The following is a 20,465-nucleotide window of genomic DNA, read 5'->3' on the forward strand; positions in this document are numbered from 1 at the left end:
AGGGAAGGATGAAGAGTAATGGGAAACAGGTATTACAAAGGGGCCTCCCAAAACTTTTGGGATTGATAGGTATATTCATGTTCTTGATTGTGGTGATGATTTCATGGATATATGGATGTTTGTATCACAATTTATTAACAGAGACAAAGACTTGACAGCATACTCTGTTGGTCAGACTGTAGTGTGACATACTCTGGTACACTGCAGTGGAAACAGATGATGGTACAGCAGCCTTCAAGAGGACAATCTGGCAGTTTCTAATAAAATTACATGGAATGAATAGGTCATGGGAATAAAGGCACAGGATAGAGAATATAGTCAATGATACTGTAATAGCATATGGGGACAGATGGTAGTCACACTTGTAGTGAACATACAGACTTGTTGAATCAATATGTTATTCACCTGAAACTACTAACATTGTGTGTCAACCATGCTCAAATTAAAAATTTTTTAAAAACATGTAAAATATAACCAAACCTTAAAATGATTATTAAATACCTCAGACTTGTTAAGGATTTTAAAAAATAATGTAACAAAAACATATGTACCTATCACCATGATTAAGAAATAAAACACCAAAAAGAACAGTTGAAGACAAGAGTAGAAGGAATAGGGAATAAAACACAGTAACCGTAAAAAATTTGACAAATTTGACTGTATTAAAAATTAAGGACTTGTGTTTCTCTGGATACCATGTAGAGTATTAAAAGTCAGACAACCCAATGTTATCTGACTCAAGCAGTCACTTTACAAATGATATATTTTTCCCAATAAACACACAAAAAGGTGCTTATTAGTCATCAGAAAATGTCAATTAAAACCAAAATTAGGGGGCACCTGGGTGGCTCAGTGGGTTAAACCTCTGCCTTCAGCTCAGGTCATGATTTCAGGGTCCAGGGATCGAGCCCTGCATCGGGATCTCGGCTTAGCAGGGAGCCTGCTTCCCCCTGCCCCTCTGCCTGCCTGACTACTTGTGAGCTCTCTCTGTCCAATAAATGAATAAAATCTTAAAAAAAAAGAAAACCCAAATTAGATATCACTATATATTTACCAGGATGACTTAAAAAGCCTAATTATACCAAATGTTGGTAAGGATGTGGCACAACTAGAAGCTGGTGGCACAGGCACACGCCGCACACACGCGCCCCACACGACACCCCCTCCCCCGCCCCCAACCCTCAGACGCGGCAGAGGGATACAGGCGCCCTCCCAACGGCTGCTGCCGCACACACAAGCATCACGCTTACGCCACGGACCGCTCGCAGTCCCGAAGCTCCCACCCGGTGGCCCTGCCCAGGATGCGGGAAGCCCCCGCTTTTAGCGTCCTCTGGGTGCAGTCAGGAACGACTCACACTGCCCTGCGGATCTGACCGGCTTGTGCCCCAGAATCCTTAGCCCACAGAGGCCGAATCTTCCCGCCAACCCCAAAAGAAGCGCCCAAATCGCGGGGAACTGCGGGGTGCAGTGCCGGCTCAGGGACTCAGACACCGAGGCCTGTACCTACAGGCCTACCAGCACTAAGCCTACTCTCAGATGCGGCAACCAAGCCGTGCCGCACAGTCCCAGATAGTAACGGTGGAGACGCCTTTCCGGGTCGGCCCAGTCCCCGGGGCGCCAAGCGTTGCACGGCCCCTCACACCAAAAACACCGGGGAAACGTCGAGCAGAGCCGTAAAAGCAGCGAGAAGGACGGGAGAGGCGCTCGGCTCGTGCGGCAGGGACTCCTGGGAAGTGTCGCGCAGAGCCGTAAAAGCCCCGGGATGGACGAGGGGCGGGGGCGTTCGGCCCGTGGGGCAGGGACTCCTGGGAAATGCCGCGCAGAGCCGTAAAAGCAGCGGGTGGACGAGAGGGACTCTCGGCTCGTGAGGCAGGGCCCGGGAAATGCGCGGCTTAAGAGCTGCTGGATGCACAAGGTAGGTGGTCGTCCTGTCCCTCGGTGTCTGGCCGCGCGGGGGAAGGGGGACGGGGGGAGCTCCGCCGTAACTTCGCCTGCTCGCCCCTGCGGAATCCTGAGAGTTCCGCCGAAGCTCCCGGTTGTCCGAGTTCACACAAAAGTGCACATGATTTAGGCGTTGTTGGTGGCGGTTAGTGTTGGGTGGAACGAGGACGTGGGAGTTGGGTGGGTGAAGGGGCGGCATCTTCCAGGTGGGGAGGGGACTAATTGTGTTCTGAGGTTGGGGCAGTGGGAATATGCCGTTCGGGTAGGATTGCGCTGAGGGAAGCTTCGGTGTGGTTCCGTGAGACAGTGTTTGGGGTGCTGGGTGAATAGGCATCTACGAGGGTACAGCGTGGGGTGCTGTGACTCTGAGGAGGTGTGTCTTCTGGAAGAGGAGGTTTGTGAGTGAGTGAGAGCCATAAACTGCTGACGTTCCTCTTTGATCAGTAGTTCACATGTGGAGAGGCAGAAAACATTTAAAATAGATCCAAACAGACGTTTATTTTGGCATATATGCAAGATCCGAATTCGTTTTTAAACAAGAAAGAGTATTTGAAAAGAATATTTTGCTACTGGGTGCCTATGTTTCCCAAATCTCTGAGGGAAGATGTTCACTCTCTTCCTTGGTGGATAGTTGGGGATTCGGGGGAATTGGCCCAAATTTGCCAGCTTTGGGCCAAAGTAAAGCAGTAAAGTTCACCAGGCAATGTCTTGAATTGCTCAGAATTGAGGAATGCGGCAAGTGTCAGATAGTGTTTGTGCTCATTTTCTGAAGAGAAAACATTGGCTTAAAATAGAATTTAAGGCCGAATACAATTGGGCATGGAGGCTGGACCAGTTTACTCTCATCAGAGATCACTTAAAATGATTCTTTGAAGGTTTTGTTTCCATTTATTTCACCATCATCATTCTTCATGTGATTATAAATAATAGGATCCAGTAGGATAGCTGGGGATAAAATTAAACTGATGGCATTATTAAAAGGATAGTTTAAGAATGTAATGGAAGTAAAGATCCCCTTTCCCACTCTGCGATAGACACTAATAAGAATAGAAATAAACAATATGAAGTAAACAAGACCTATTTTAGAAGAAATATGAACACGCTAGAAAAATGTAAACCTTAAGTGGACAGACAATCTAATTGTAGATGGGGAGACTAAACATCAGCTATCAGTTCACAGGACCAAAAAATAAATAAGGGTCTAAAACAGCAAGCATAAAGTCGACTTTGTGCACAAATCTTGATTTTTAACACTCTGATAGACATCTTCTCAAGCACATGTGAAACATTCACAAAACTAATAATACAGATTTCAAAGAAAAAAGTAATTTCCTTAAAGTAAAAATAAAACAGTATTCTTTTATCACAGTGGAGCAAAACTAGAAATTAATTTTTCAAATGACATACACCTGGAATTTAAAAAGCTAACAAAAAAACTCGTTCAAAGAAAAAATGCAAAGTGATATTGCAAATTTTAAAAGAAAATTGATAAAGCACAATATGTCAGAAACTACAATATACAATTAAAGAAATTAAATGATATTTTATAGCCTTAAAATTCTTTTTTTTTTTTTTAAGATATTGTTTATTTGACAGAGAAAGACACAGCGAGTGAGGAACACAGGCAGGGGTAATGGGAGAGAGAGAAGCAGGCCGTCCACCGAGCAAGGAGCCTGATGCGGGGCTCAATCCCAGGATGTTGGGATCATGACCTGAGCTGATAGCAGATGCTTAACAACTGAGCCACTCAGGTGTCCCTATAACCTTAAATTCTTAAGACAATAAGAGAAATAGTCAACTAGGAAGAAAAAAACTAACAATTCAAAACAAAGCAGAAGGGAATAAATTATGAAAGTAAATTCCAAAATTAATAAAATTTAAGAGTAATGAAAACTATATAAGTGAATAAGTAAATAAATCAAGTGCAATAAAAACCCGAGTAGTCAAGCCACTCACTGCAAATCAAGAAAAAAATGAAAAAATGAAGAAAAATATAAAAAGTGACTAGGAAAAATAACTGTGAAAGATGGAATTTTAACAGTACACTATTTTCACAATTCTTTTTTTTTTTTTTTTTTTAAAGATTTTATTTATTTATTTGTCAGAGAGAGTGAGCACAGGCAGACAGAGAGGCAGGCAGAGGCAGAGGGAGAAGCAGGCTCCCTGCTGAGCAAGGAGCCCAATGTGGGACTCGATCCCAGGACGCTGGGATCATGACCTGAGCCGAAGGCAGCCGCTTAACCAACTGAGCCACCCAGGCGTCCCTTCACAATTCTTTATTTGAAAAAAAAGATTTATTTCTTTAATTGGGGCAGGGAGGGGAGAGAGAGTCCCAGGCAGACCCTGTGCTGATCTGACATGGGGCTCAGTCCCATGACCCTAAGCTCATGACCTGAGCTGAAATCAAGAATTGGAAGTTTAACCAACTCTTAACCCTGCCACCCCTGTTTTCACAATTCTATGTAAAATAATGAGAGTAAAAATAATTAAAAGAAGGCTTTGATAAATTAATAGATTTCCATGAAAATACATTTATTAGAAGTGACAAGTTATAATAAAAAGCATAAATTTATAAACAAATTTTATGAGAGGAAATGAAGAAATTTTACTCTCTCACAAAACAGCATCAGTCATAGAAAGTTTCACAGAAGAATTCTACCAAAAAGATGGAAAGTTTCAAGTTAGTAAATGGAACACATATAACATTTGGACCCAAACCTGAAGGAAAGTGTACAAAAAAACTGGACAAATCTTAGTAATGAATATTGATTAAAAATTTTTAAATATTAGCAGAAACAAACAACATATTAAAAATAAAACCTCACCAGGTTGAATTTATCCAAAAATGCCAGGATGCCTCAGTATTTGGAATTGTCAGTGTAACTAATCATAGACATAGATCTAAGGAAAAAAATCATAAAATTTCTCCCCTAGGCACTTGAAAAGATCTTTTACAAAATCCAACACCCTTTCTTTATTTTTGGGGGGGCTTGCACTCATGACCCCACGGTCAAGACCTGAGCTGAGATCAAGAGTCTGATACTTAACCAACAGAGCCACCCAGGTGCCTCTCAATGCCCATTTACAACTCAAAAAAAAAAAAAAAAAATCACTGCAATAGGAGTTGATGTGTCCCAGAACTAAAACAAGTTTCTTCCTTAATATGTAAAACAATAGAAACATTTTCTCAACTTCAGAATCAAAGCAAGTATATTAACTTTTTACTGCTGGCATTAGCCAATAAAATCAGTAAGAAGATAATGAGAGTTGTGTAGATTTAAAAAATGAAACTATTTGCAGAAGAAATAAAATACATCTAGAAAGCTCAGTAGTCAGTAATTTAAAAAATTACTGAATAATGCATTGGGGTTTTAAATGAATACACAAAATTAATAGCCTTCATTTAAAAAAAAGTTATGACAATAAGAAAAATCTCAACATATTTTTTAAAAAGATAAAATACTTAGAAGTAGAATGTGAAAGCTGAAAGAAGAAAGTTTTATACTAGTCACCAAATAAGCTTGGTCAAATGCTGTCATAAAAATAAAAGTTCTTTCTAAGTTGATATAGAACTTTAAGATAATTCCCTAAACAAACAAACAAACAAACAAGGTTTCATGCTGGATTTGCAAAAAAATTTAACAAAAGCCAGCAGATCTTGAAGATGACTGGCAGTGAAAGGAGGTTTTGCTAACATACTCGAGATCCTAGATAATTTTAACATTGTAGAGTTAGAGCATGAATAGACAGAAAAAGGGAATAAAGTATAAGATCCAGAAATGGACTAAAGTATATTTGCATAATGTATACTAAATATGGCATATGAAATCACTGAGGAAAAGAGGGATTCTTTAGTAAATGTCATTGTGACAGTGAGATAGCCATTTGGATAAAAGATAAAATTGAGTCCATACTTTATAATATAAACTAAAACAAATTCCAGATATGTTAAGAAATCTAAATAGAAGAAACAAAACCACACAGTTTCTAGAAGAAAAAGAGAGTATTGGAACGTGGGTATGGGTAAGGACTTTATAGATATTATTGAAACCAAAAGCAGTAAGCGAAGTGATTAAGAAATTTGTATTAAAAAATGTGGGGTTAGGGGCACCTGCATGGCTCAGTCAAGCCTCTGCCTTCACCTCGGGTCATGATTCTAGGTCCCGGGATTGAGCCCAGCATCCAGCTCTCCATTTAGTGGAGCATGTTGCTCTTTCCTTTCCACCCTGCGCCCCCTCCCCTCGTGTACGTTCGTTCTCTCTCTCTCTCTCTCAAGTAAAATCTTAAAATATATAAGAAATGCAACTGATTTAGAAATAATGGTATGGCAAAAACATAAGCAGAACGAGACAGATAATGCATTTGGAATAATATTTGCAATTTACCTCACAGATAAAGAGCTAACTCACTAATATATAAAAAGCTTCTTAAAGTTTTTATTTTTTAGTTCAAGTATAACTAACATATAGTGTTATATTAGTTTCAGGTGTTCGATACAGTTATTCAACAGTTCTGTAAATTATACTCAGTGCTCATTATAAGTGTACTCTTTTTTTTTTTTTTAAAGATTTTATTTATTTATTTGTCAGAGAGAGAGGGAGAGCGAGCAAGCGAGCACAGGCAGAGTGGCAGGCAAAGGCAGAGGGAGAAGCAGGCTCCCTGCCCAGCAAGGAGCCCGATGTGGGACTCGATCCCAGGCCACTGGGATCATGACCTGAGCCGAAGGCAGTCGCCCAACCAACTGAGCCACCCAGGCGTCCCTATAAGTGTACTCTTAATCCCCTTCACCTATTTCACCCATCCCTCCACTCCCCTGCCCCCGGCCCTGGCAACCACCAGTTCTCTATATTTGAGTCTTTTTCTTTATCTCTTCTTTATTTCTTAAATTCACATAACAAAGTCATGTGGCTTTTGTCTTTCTCTGACTGTATTTCACTTAGCTTTATATCCTCTGGATTCATTTGTTGCAGATGGCAAGATTTGATTCTTTTTTTTTTTTAATGGCTGAGTAATATTCCATTATATATACATGCCACATTTTCTTTAGCCGTTCACCAATGGATGGACAGTTGGGTTGCTTCCATATTTAGGCTGTTGTAAATAATGCTGCAGTAAATATAGGGGTGTGTATATCTTTTATGATTAGTGTTGTTGTTTTCTTGGGGTAAATAGCCAGTAGTGGAATTACTGGATTATATGGTAGTTCTGTTTTTAATTTTTAATTTTTTGAGGAACTTCTGTACTGTTTTCCGTAGTGACTGCATCAGTCTGCATTCCTGCCAACAGTGCAGGAGGGTTGCCTCTTTCACACTTGTTTCTGTGTGATTTTAGCCATTAATAAAGGTATGAGGTGATACTGTAGTTTTTTTTTTGTTTGTTTTGTTTTTTAAAGATTTTATTTATTTATTTGACAGACAGAGACCACAAGTAGGCAGAAAGGCAGGCAGAGAGAGAGAGGAAGGGAAGCAGGCTCCCTGCTGAGCAGAGAGCCTGATGCCGGGCTTGATCCCAGGACCCTGAGATCATGACCTGAGCCGAAGGCAGAGGCTTTAACCCACTGAGCCACCCAGGTGCCCCGATACTGTAGTTTTGATTTGCATTTCTCTCATGATGAATGATGAGCATCTTCCATGTTCTGTTGGCCATCTCTGTGTCTTCTTTGGATAAATGCCTGTTCATGTTTTCTGCCCTTTTAAAATGTTTTTGTTGTTGTTGTTGTTGTTGTTGTTGTCTTTTTTGGTGTTGAGTTGTGTAAGTTCTTTATGTGTTTTGGATATTAACCCCTTATCAGGTATATTCTTTGCAAATATTTTCTTCCATTCAGTAGGTTATCTTTTAGTTTTGTTGATGATTTCCTTCACTGTGCAAAAGCTTTTAATTTGGGTGTAGTCCAAATACTTTCATTTTTATTTTATTTCCCTTGGCAAAGGAGACATACTAGAAAAATCTATGACGGATGTCGAAGTGATTACTGCCTGTGTTGTCTTCCAGGAATTTTATGTTTTCAGGTCTCATATTTAGGTCCCTACTCCATCTTTTTTTTTTTTTTTTTTTAAGATTTTTTATTTATTTATTTGACAGAGATCACAAGTAGGCAGAGAGGCAGGCAGAGAGAGACGGAGAAGCAGGCTCCCTGCGGACCCGATGCGGGGCTCGATCCCAGGACCCTGGGATCATGACCTGAGCCAAAGGCAGAGGCTTTAACCCACTGAGCCACCCAGGCGCCCTCCCTGCTCCATCTTGAGTTTAATTTTGTTTGTGGTCTCAGAAAGTGGTTCAGTTTCATTCTTTTGTATGAAGCTGTCCTGTTTTCCCAGCACCATTTGTTGAAGAGACTGTCCTTTTTCCATTGTAGAATCTTGTTTTCTTTGTCGAAGATTACTTGACCACATAATTGTGGGTTTATTTCTGGTATCTCTATTTTGTTCCGTTGATCTGTGTGTCTGTTTTTGTGCCAGTACCATACTGTTTTGATGACTGCAGCTTTGTATATAACTTGAAGTCCAGAAATGTGATGCCACAGCTTTGCTTTTCTTTTTCAAAACTGCTTTGGCTATTTGGGGTCTTTTGTGGTTTCTTAAAAATGTTATGATTGTATGTGTGAAAAATGCTCTTGGTATTTTGATAGGGATAGCATTAAGTGTATACATTGCTTTGGGTTGTATGGACATTTTAACAATTCTTGTTTTTCCAATCTGTGAGCATGGAATTTCTCTTCATTTGTGTCATTTTTAATTTTTGTCATCAGTGTTTTTTATTTTTAGAGTGCAGACAGGTCTTTCACCTCCTTGGTTAAGTTTATTTGTACATATTTTATTATTTTTGGTTCAGTTGTGAGTGGGATTGTTTTCTTAATTTCTCTTTGTGCTATTTCATTATTAAATGTATAGAAATGCAGTATTTCTGTATATTGATTTTGTATTCTATGATTTTATTCAATTCTTTTATCAGTTCTAGTAGTTTGTTGGTGGAGTCATTTGGGTTTTTGGTATATGTATATCATTTGGAAATGGTGACAGTGTTACTTCTTCCTTACCAGTTTGGATGCGTTTTATTGCTGTAGCTAGGGACTTCCAGTACTATGTTGGATAAGAATGGTGAGAGTGGACATCCTCGTCTTGTTCCTTACCTTAGGGGAAGTGCTCTCAGTTTTTCACCATTGCAAATGTTAGCTGTTTCTCAAATATAGATCTGTTACTGAGGTATGTTCCCTCTAAATCTACTTTATTACGGGTTTTTATCTTGAATGGATTTTTACTTTGTCACATGCTTTTTTTGCACTTACTGTAATGGACATTATTATTTTTTTATGATCATGATTTTTATTCTTTGTCTTGTTGATGTGATGTAGCACATTGATTTGCAAATATTAAGCCATCACTGCATCCCAGGAATAAGTCCCATTTGATCCTGGTGAATGATTCTTTGGATGTATTATTGGTTCAGGTTGCTGTTCTTTATTGAGGATTTTGCATCTGTAGTCAGAGATACTGGCCTGTAGTTCTTTTTCTTTTTCGTAGTGTCTTCATCAGTATTAGGGTACTGCTGGCCTCATAGAATGCATTTGGAAGCTTCTCTTTCTGTTTTTTGGGGGATAGTTTGTGAAGAATAGATATTCTTTTTTAAATGGTAGACTTTCCCCACAAAGCCATTTGTTTCTGGACTTTTGTTTGTTGGGAATTATTTGATTACCGATTCAGTTTTGTTGCTAGTAATCGATCTGTTCAAATTTTCTGTTTCTTCCTGATTAAGTTTTGGGAGGTCATGTGTTTCTAGGAATTTACCCATTTCTTCTGAGTTGTTCAATTTGTTTTGTTTTTATTTGTAGTGGTCATTTGTATTTCTGTGTTATTTCCCATCTTTCATTTCTGATTTTGAGTTCTTTTTTTCCTCCCCCCACCCCTTTGTTGAGTCTGGCTAAAGGTTTATCAATTTCGTTGATGTTTTCAAGGAACCAGGTTCTGGTTTTATTGATCTCTTCCGTTTTTGTGGTGGTGGTGGTTTTCTATTTTGTTTATTTCTGGTTTTGCTTTTATTCTTTCTTTTATTCTACTGGGTTTAGGCTTTGTACTTCTTTTTCTAGTTCTTTTGGGTGTAAGGTTAGGTTGTTTATTTATTTATTTTGTTTTGTTTTGTTTTGCTTTTGAGGTAGGCCTGTATTGCTATAATCTCTTAGAACTTTTGCTGCATCCCAGAGATGTTGGGCTGGTTGTATTTTTTTTTTTTTTCATTTGTCTCCATGTATTTTTTTACCTCCTCTCTGATAATTTTGGTTGGCCCATTCATTGTTTAGTAGCTTGTTATTTAACCTCTATGTATATTTGTCATTTTCAGATTTATTTTCTTGTGGTTGATTTCTAGTTTCATAGCATTGTGGTTAGAAAAAAATGCATGATACAATTTCGGTATTTTTGAATTTGTTGAGACATAGTATGTGGCCTGACATGATCTAGGCTGTGTTCTCTATGCACTTGAAAAGACTGTGTACTCTGTCTTAGTATGAAATGTTCTGCATATATCTGTTAGATCCATCTAGTCCAGTGTGTCATTCAAAGCTAGTATTTCCTTGTTGATTTTCTGTTTCCATGATCTATCCATTAATGTGAGGTATTTTAGTTCCCTACTATTATTGTATTACTATCAATTGTTTGCTTTATGTTTGTTAATAATCATTTATGTATTCTGGTAAGTGTATGTTGGAGGGTGGGAGTCTGCAGGAGAACATGGAGGGTGGGGCACAGTGCCAGCAAAGTCTGTGCCAGTCTGCTCTGTGAGGGGCACTGCAGCCGCCTAGGAAGACTGGAGGCTGAGATGGAGGGGGTGGGCAGGACGTGGGCATGTGTGCGCTGTTAGGAAGCTAGAGAGTGTTGAACTGTGCTGGTTCCCATGGGTGTTCCTGTATCTACGCTGGGAGTTCAGATGTTGGATGACACTCATTAGCTCCTTTGCTCTTAGAGACATCTTCCGAAGATTCCTGCTCTTTTAGTACTTGCTCTGAGATGGGTAAATAAATATTTTTCTTGTATTCCTCAAGTGTTTTCAGAACTGCTGATTCTGTGCCATAACTCAGCTGGACTGTTTGTTGTGCTGTCTGTTTAAGGGCAGAGACTCAGTTTACTTTTACCCTCCTGCTCTCCCAGAGCCTATCCCACTGATTGTTAAAGTTCGAGGTTCTAAGCCCCACTGATTGTAAGACTTGCTAAACCTGTCCCCTCTGGTTTTCAGAGTCAAATGGTATGGGAATTTGTCTTCTTTGGGCAGGTTCCTATGTCTAAGGTGCCTGGAGGGGCATCTGCTCCTCTCATCTCTCCATACCTTTGCCATCCTCGTGTGGATAGTTCTGTGAGTCTTTTTGGCTCTAGACCGCATCTCCACCCTTCCTACCCTCCTCATTGGGGCCTCTTGTCTACATTTAGCTGTAGAGAGTCTATTCTGCTAGTCCTCAGATCATTTTCTGGGTTATTTATACTGATGGCGGGTGTTACCTAGTTGTATGCATGGGGCAGGGTGAACACAGGATCGCCTATTCCACCATTTCCCCAGAAGTCCTGAAATGCAAATGATTTCTTATGTTGCTTTTGTATTATGCAACTTTATTAAGTTTATTAATTATTTTATTTATTTATTTATTTTCAAAAAAGATTTATTTAACAGATCACAAGTAGGCAGAGAGGCAGGCAGAGAGAGAGGGGAAGCAGGCTCCCTGCTGAGCAGAGAGCCTGATGTGGGGCTCATCCCAGGACCCTGAGATCATGACCTGAGCTGAAGGCAGAGGCTTAACCCACTGAGCCACCCCGGCGCCCCAAGTTTATTAATTTCTAATAGCCTTTTCAGCAGAGTCTTTAGGATTTTCTGTATTAACATTATGTCACCTGTATATAGAAACTATTTTACTTCTTGTTTTCTGATTTGGATGCCTTTATTTCTTCTTCCCTGATTTCTTTGGCTCAGACTTCCAGTATTATGTTCAAAGGAGTGGCAAGAGTGAGCACTCTTGTCCTAGCCTTGTCTTCAGGAAAAAAAAAGCTTTTGGCTGTTCACCTTAGAGTATGCTTGTTTTGTGGACTTGTCATACGTGGCCTTTGTAATTTGTCATTTGAAGTATGGTCTATCTGTGCACTATTTATTTATTTATTTGGCAGAGAGAGAGAGAGCGCGCGCAATCACAAGCAGGCAAAGAGGCAGGCAGAGAGAGAGGGGGAAGCAGGCTCCCTGCTGAGCAGAGAGCCTGTGCCAGGCTTGATCCCAGCACCCTGAGATCATGACCTGAGCTGAAGGCAGAGGCTTACCCACTGAGCCAAGTAGGCGCCCCTTTGTGCCCTATTATTTGAGAGTTGTTTGTTTGTTTTAATGAAAAGATGTTGAATTTTGTCCAGTGTTTTTTCTGCATCTGTTGAAATAATGGGATTTTTAGATTTTGTTCTATTAACACAATGTATCATATTGGTTGATTTGCATATGTTGAACCTTCCTTGTTTCCCAGTGATAAATCTTACTGGATCAGGTTATAGGGTGGAAAATACATTGAAAAGATGTGGAGAAATAGTTAAAAGTCATTAAACAGCCCCAGGAGTACAAAAATACACAGCAATTGCAAAGAATTAGATCTGTGTGTACCACTGTTTTGCTTTTGCACCTTTATCATCAGTTGGCCATTTTCTTGTGGGACTGTTTCTGGGTTCTTTGCTCTGCTCTGTGTCTGTCCCTTTTTTAACACCACATTGTCTTGGTTACTGTAGCTACAGAATTTTTTTTTTCAAAATTTCAAAGCTGCTACACTCCTACCATATAGGTTTTAGTATCTCTCTATATATGTCTACAAAGATCCTGCTGGGATTTTGTGAAGATTACATTAAATCTGTGGAATGGTTTTGAGGAACTAACGTCTTTGCAATGCTGCCTTTCCAGTTACATGGGTCTTGTTTGAGTTCTGTCATGAGTGTTTTATAGTCTGCATACAGATCCTTCACGTATTTTGTTAGATTTAATCCTAATTTGGGGGGAAGTTATTATAAGTTAAATTTTTTTTTAAAGGATTTTATTTATTTGGCAGAGAGAGGTCACAAGTAGGCAGAGAGGCAGGCAGACAAAGAGGGGGAAGCAGGCTCCCTGCTAAGCAGAGAGCCCGATGCGGGGCTTGATCCCAGGACCCTGAGACCATGACCTGAACCGAAGGCAGAGGCTTAACCCACTGAGCCATCCAGGCGCCCCAATAAGTTAAATTTTTTTAAAACAAGACTTTGTTTTTTCAACTGCTAAATAAATTTTATGTATTATATCTGTATATATCACATTACTTTGTCCATTAAGGCATTGAAAGACCCTTAGATTGTTTCTCTATCTTGGATGTTGTAAGTAATGCTGCAGACAAAATGGGGATGCAAGTATCTTTTCGAGTTAGTGTTTTTGTTTTCTTCAGATAATACTCAGAAGGGGAGTTGCTGGATTATGTGATAATTCTACTTTTTTTTTTTTTAAGATTTTATTTATTTATTTGACAGAGATCACAAGTAGGCAGAGAGGCAGGCAGAGAGAGAGGGGGACGCAGGCTCCCTGCTGAGCAGAAAGCCCGATTCGGGGCTCGATCCCAGGACCCTGAGACCATGATCTGAGCTGAAGGCAGAGGCTTTAAACCACTGAGCCACCCAGGCGCCCCCCCCCTTTTTTTTTTAATTTATTAAGAAAACTACATGCTGTTTTCCATTGTGGCTGCACCAATTCACATTCCCACCAATAGTGAGCAGATGTTCCCTTTTTTTAGTGTTCTTGCCAACATGTTATTTTATTTTCCTTATAATAGCCATTCTGACAGGTATGAAGTGATAGGTTCATTGTGGTTTTGATTTGCATTTTCCTGATGATTCGTGACATTGAGAGTCATGTACTTGTTGTCTGTCTTTAAGTCTTTGTATTTATTATCAAGACTGACATTGGGCTTACTGCTTGTAGGAGTTTTATAGTTTTAGGTTCTACATTTAAGTCTTTAATCTACTTTCAGTTAATTTTTGTGACTAGTATAATATAGTTGTCCAGTTTCATTATTCTGCATGTCGCTGTCCTCCTTTCCAAAAACATTGATTTAACAGTGTATTTTCTGTGGGTGCTTGGGTGACTCAGTTGGTTGAGTGTCTGCCTACAGCTCAGGTCATGATCCCTGGAATCGAGCCCCATATTGGTCTCCCTGCTTAGCCTCAGCGGGGAGTCTGCTTCTCCCTCTCCTTCTGCCTGCCACTCCCCCTGGTTGTACTCTCTCTGTCAAATAAATAAATAAAATCTTAAAAAAAAAAAACCAAAACCAGTCTGTATTTCCTCTCAATTGTTTATTTCTAGCTCCTTGGTCATAAATTAATTGGCTCTTTATGAGAGGGTTATTTTCTGGGCTCTCTGTTCTGTTCCACTGACCTACATGTGCCTGTTTTTATGTCAATACCATGCGATTTGATTGCTATACTTCTACAGTATTGTTTGAAATCAGGGAGTGTGATATTCCAGATTTGTTGGTTTTTCGCAAGGTTCCTTTGCATATTTGGGATCGTCTGTGGTTCTATACACATTTTAGGATTGCTTATTTCTGTGAAAAACACAGTCGGAATTTTATTGGGGATTGTGTTGAATTTGAAGATTAGTTTGGATAGTATGCATATTTTACAGTTCTTCCAGCCCATGAACATTGAGTATCTTTCCATTTATTTGTCTTCAGTTTACTTCAGCAGTGTCTTATTACAGTTTCAAATGTACAGTTCTTTCACCTTTTTTTTTTTTTTAAAGATTTTATTTATTTGGGTGGTGGGGAGAGAAAGTTAGGTTTGATCTCACAATGACCTGAGCTGAAATCAAGAGTCAGATGCTCAACTGAGCCATCCAGGTGCCCTGGTCTTTCACCTTCTTCTTCTTCTTCTTCTTTTTTTTTTTTTTTTTTAAAGATTTTGTTTATTTATTTGACAGACAGAGATCACAAGTAGGCAGAGAGGCAGGCAGAGAGAGCGGGGGAGGCAGGCTCCCTGCTGAACAGAGAGCCTGATGTGGGGCTCGATCCCAGAACCCTGGGATCATGACCTGAGCCAAAGGCAGAGGCTTTAACCCACTGAGCCACCCAGGCACCCTGGTCTTTCACCTTCTTTAATTTATCTCTAATTGTATTCACTTTGGTGCAGTTGTAGATGGAACTGTTTTCTTAATTTTTCTGATAGTTCATTATTAGTGTATAGAACTAACAGGGTTTTTCTGGTATATTGATTTTATATCCTGCAGCTTTCCTGGATTCTTTATTTTGTTTACAGTCTTTAAGGTTGTCTCTATGTAATATGTCATCTAAAAATAGTGACAGTTTTACTTCTTTCTTTCCAGTTTGGAGGCCTGTTATTTCTTTTTCTTGCCTAGATGTTCTACGTGAGATTTTCAATAATATGTTGAATAAAACTGAGAAGAGTATTTTTATATTGTTCTCAGTTTTAGTAGGATGTTATTTGTAGGCTTGTAACATACATGCTTTATTTTGTTGAGATACATTTCCTCTATACCCACTTGTCATAAATGTTGAATTTTAAAATAATGTTTTTTCTGCATCTGTTCAGTTGATCATACAATTCTTACTCTGTAAATGAAATTATTTAATTTTCTAATTGTTTATTGCTAGTATATAGAAATATAGTTTTTTCCCACTTAAATCCAAGTATCCCATGAGACTTAAACATTTAAGTTTTTTATTTTAATTTCAGTATTGATAACTACAGTGTTATATTAGTGTCAGGTGTACAGTATAGTGATTCAGCTATTCTGTATGTTACACAGTGCTTATCATAATAACTGTGCTCTTTAATCCCTGTCACCTATTTCACAACCCCCTTCTTCTGCTAACTATCAGTTAGTTCTCTGTAGTTATGAATCTTTTTCTTGGTTTGTCTCTCTTTTGTTTTCTCCTTTGCTCATTTGTTTTGTTTCTTAAATTCCAAATATGAGTGAAATCATATGGTATTTGTCTTTCTCTGACTTATTTCATTTAGCATTATACTATCTAACTTCATCTATATTGTTACAAATGGCTAGATACTCTTTTTTGTGGCTGAATAATACCCCATCATGTGTGTGTGTGTGGGTGTGGGTGTGTGCGCACGGGCGCGCGCGTGCACGTGCATACACCACTCTTTATCCATTCATCTATGGATGGACACTTGGACTGCTCCTATAATTTAGCTATTGCAAATAACGTTACTAAACAGGGGTGCATGTATCTCTTCAAATTAGTGTTTTTGTATTTCGGGGGTAAATACCCAGTAGTGCATTTACTGGATCATATAATAATTCTATTTTTAACTTTTTAAAAAATTTGTTAGTGAGAGAGAACATGAACAAGGGAAGGGGTGGAGGGAGAGGGAGAAGCAGACTCCCACTGAGCAGGGAGCCCAGTGTAGGGCACATTCCCAGGACCCTTGACCTGAGCTGAAGGCAGATGGCTAACCAACTGAGCCACTCAGGTGCCCCTCTATTTTTAACTTTTTGAAGAACCTCCATTCTGTTTTCCATAGTAGTTGCACCAGCTTGCATTTTTACCAACGGTGTATGAGGGTTCCTTTTTTCCACATGCTTACCAGGGCTTACTGTTTCTTGTTTTTTTGATTTTAGCTCTTCTGACAAGTGTGAAGTGATACCTCATTTTGATTTTGACTTGTATTTTCTTTGATGATAAATGATGTTGAGCGTCTTTTATGTGTCCATTGGCTATCTGTATGTCTTTGGAGAAATGTCTGTTCATGTTGTCTGCCCATTTTTGGATTTTTTGGGGTGGGCTGTTGAATTGTAGGAGTTGAGTTGATAATTTTCAGTTTATTTTTGTGTGTGGTACAAGGGAATTGTCTATTTTTATTTTATTATTATTATTATTTTTATTTTTAAGATTCACCCATCCACTTTAAAGAACGGGGGGAGGGGCAGAGTGAGAGGGAAAGAGTATCAGGCAGACTCTGTGCTAAGCGTAGACCTCAGTGCAGGGCTGTATTCTCACAACCCTGAATTCATGACCTGAGCTGAAACCAAGAGTCGGACACTTAACTGACTGAGCCACCCAGGCACCCCTAGTTTTATTCTTTTACATGTAGCTAGCTGTCCAGTTTTCCTAAGACCATTTGTTAGAAGAAACTGTTTTTTCCCTATTGTGTATTTTTTCCTGCTTTGTTGAAGATTAATTGACTATGTAATTGTAGATTTATTTCTGGGCACTCCATTCTGTTCCATTGATCTATTTGTCTGTTTCTGTACCAGTACCATACTGCTTTGATTGGTGCAGCTTTGTATTATATCTTGAACTCTAGGATTGTAATAGCTCCAGTTTGTTCTTTAAGATTGCTTTGGCTGTTTGGGGTCTTTTGTTGGTCCAGCTAAATTTTGGGATTTTTTGCTGTAGTTCTGTGAAAAATGCCGTTGGTATTTTGGTAGGGGTTGCATTAAATTTGCACACTGCTTTGGGCAGTACATTTTAACCTTGTTTGTTCTTCCAATTCAAGTGCATGCAATGTCTTTTCGTTTCTTTGTGTCTCTCTAATTTTTTTTCATAAGTGTTTTATAGTTTTCAGAGTACAGATCTTTTACCTCTTTTGTTAAGTTCATTCCTTGGTATTTATTTTATTTTATCTTATTATTTTTGGTGCAATTGTAAATGGAATTTTCTTAATTTCTTTCTCTGCTGCTTTGTTATTGGTGTATAGAAAAGCAGTAGATTTCTGTACATTGATTTTGTATCCTGTGACCTTACTGAATTCATTGAGTAGTTCTAGTCGTTTTTTTGGTGGTCTTTTGCATTTTCTAGATATAGTATCATGTCATCTGCAAATAGTGAAAGTTTTACTTTTCTTTATTTGGATGGATTTTACTTCTTTTCCTTGTCTAATTGCTACAGCTAGGACTTCAGTACTGTATTGAATAAAAAAGATGAGAGTGGACATCCTTGTATTGTTCCTAATATTAGCAGAGAAGTTCTCAGCTTTTCCCCATTGTGTATGATGTTTGCTGCAGGCTTTTCATGTAAGACCCTTATTATGTTATGTTTTCTCTAAACCTACTTTGTTGAGGTTTTTGTTTTTTTTTTTTTTAAATCATGAATGGACATTGTACTTTTTCAGATATCTTTTCTTTATTTATTGGGAAGATCATATTTTTTTAATCCTTTCTCTTATTGATATGATATATCACATTGATTGATTTGTGAATATTGAACTACTCTTACATCCTGGGAATAAATCCCACCTGATTGTGGTGAATGCTTTTAAAAGAGTTTTTACATTTTTAAAAGATTTTTATTAGACAGTGAGTGAGCAAACAAGGGGGCGGGACAGTGGGAGAGGGAGACACGCTGACTCCCCATGGAGCAGAGCCCAGTGTGGGCTTGATCCAGGACCCTGAGATCCTGACTGAGCTGAAATCAAGAGTCAGATGCCCAGTCAACTGATTGAGCCCCTTGAATGATTTTTTACATGAGTTGTTCAATTTGGTTTGCTAGTATTTTGTTGAGGATATTTGGATTTATAGTCGTGAGAAATACTGACTTGTTCTCTCTTTTTTTTTTTGCAGGGTGGGGGGTGGTTTCTTTTCTTGTTTTGGTGTCAGGGTAATGCTGGCCCCGTAGAATGAATTTGGGAGTTTTCCTTCCTCTTCTATTTTTGGGAATAGTTTGAGAAGAGAAGAGAAACTCTTTAATAGAAACTCTTCTTTCTTTATTTTTTAAATAAATTTACTTATTTGAGAGAGTGAGCGTGCGTGCACATGAGGCAGGGAAAGAGGAACAGAGGGAGAGAGACAAATGTACTCTCTCTTGAGCACAGAGCCTGACGTGGGGCTCCATCCCATGGCTGAGCGGAAATCAAGAGTCAGACGCTCAACCGACTGAGCCACCCAGTTGCCCAGTAAAACTCTTCTTTAAATGTTTGTTAGAATTCACCTAGTTTGAGAAGAAAAGAGAAGAGAAACTCTTAAAAAGAGAGACTCTTCTTTTTTTGTTAGAATTCACCTGTGAAGGGGCACCTGGGTGGCTCAGTGGGTTAAAGCCGCTGCCTTTGGCTCAGGTCATGATCTCAGGGTCCTGAGATAGAGCCCCGAATCGGGCTTTCTGCTCAGCAGGGAGCCTGCTTCCTCCCTTCTCTCTCTGCCTGCCTCTCTGCCTACTTGTGATCTGTCAAATAAATAAATAAAATCTTAAAAAAAAAAAAAAGAAAAAGAATTCACCTGTGAAGCAGTCTAGTCCTGGACTTTTGTTTGTTGGGAGTTTTTGATTACTGATTCAATTTAATTACTGGTGATTGCTCTGTTCATATTTTCTATTTTTTCCTGTTTCAGTTTTGGTAGTTTATATGTTTCTAGGAATTTGTCCATTTCTTCTAGGCTGTCCTATATAATGGCATGCAGTTTTTCATTATCATCTCTTAAAATTGTTTGTATTACTGTGGAGTTAGTTATTTCTCTCTCATTTGTGATTTTGTTTATTTGGATCCTTTCTCTTTTTGATAAATCTGGCTAGGGGCTTATCAGTTTTGTTTTTAAGATTTTATTGATTTATTTGACAGAGATCACAAGTAGGCAGAGAGGCAGGCAGAGAGAGAGGAGGAAGCAGAGAGCTTCTCAGCAGAGAGCTGCTGAGAAGAGAGCATGATGCAGGGCTCGATCCCAGGACCCTGAGATCATGACCTCAGCCAAAGGCCAAGGCTTAACCCACTGAGCCACCCAGGCGCCCCGGGATTTATCAATTTTAACAGTCTCTCCCCACCCCCACAAAAGCAGCAGCTACTGGTTTCATTGATCTGTTGGGGTTTTTTTTGTTTTGTTTTGTTTTTTAGTTTCTGTATCATTTATTTCTGCTTGATTCTTTTTTTTTTTTAAGATTTTATTTATTTATTTGACAGAGATCACAAGTAGGCAGAGAGGCAGAGAAGCAGGCTTCCCTGCTGAGCAGAGAGCCCAATGCAGGGCTCGATCCCAGGACCCTGGGACCATGACCCAGGCTGAAGGCAGAGGCTTTAATCCACTGAGCCACCCAGGCGCCCCCAATTTCTGCTTGATTCTTTATTGTTTCCTTTCTTCTACTGGTTTTAGGCTTCCCTTGTTCTTTTTTTAGCTCCTAGGTGTAAGGTTACGTTGTGTATTTGAGATTTTTCTTGCTTTTTGAGGTACGCCTGTATTGCTATATACTTCCTTCTTAAGCCCACTTTTACTGGGGTACCTGCGTGGGTTAGTCGGTTAAGCGTCTGACTTTTGGTTTCGGCTCAGGTCATGATCTCCCAGCTTTTGGATTGAGCCCCACGTAGGATCTGTATCCAGTGTGGTGTGTGTTTCAGATTCTTTCTCTCTCTCTCAAATAAAATACTTTTTTTTTTTAAAAAAAGACCATTTTTACTGCATCCCAAAGGTTTTTGGACCATTGAATATTCATTTTTATCTCTTTGCATTTAATTTTTAAAAATTTCTTCCTTGGTTTCCTGGTTGACCCATTCATCATTTGGTAGCATGTTGTTTAACCTCAGTGTATTTGTGCTCTTTCC

The 20,465-nt window shown here is 39.1% G+C and overlaps 1 long non-coding RNA gene across 1 annotated transcript in view; it reads left to right on the forward strand.

Annotated features, from left to right (window-relative positions):
- Positions 1 to 1,775: 1,775 nt before the first annotated feature.
- The window catches only part of LOC308353013, a 34,462-nt gene continuing 15,772 nt past the window's right edge, over positions 1,776 to 20,465 (forward strand). Inside the window, exon 1 of the long non-coding RNA XR_013967724.1 lies at positions 1,776 to 1,915. This is a non-coding gene — a long non-coding RNA (uncharacterized lncRNA). The remainder of the gene's footprint in view (positions 1,916 to 20,465) is intronic.

The sequence above is a fragment of the Martes martes genome, assembly GCF_963455335.1.
Source record: "Martes martes genome assembly, chromosome: 12".
Taxonomy (NCBI): domain Eukaryota; kingdom Metazoa; phylum Chordata; class Mammalia; order Carnivora; family Mustelidae; genus Martes; species Martes martes.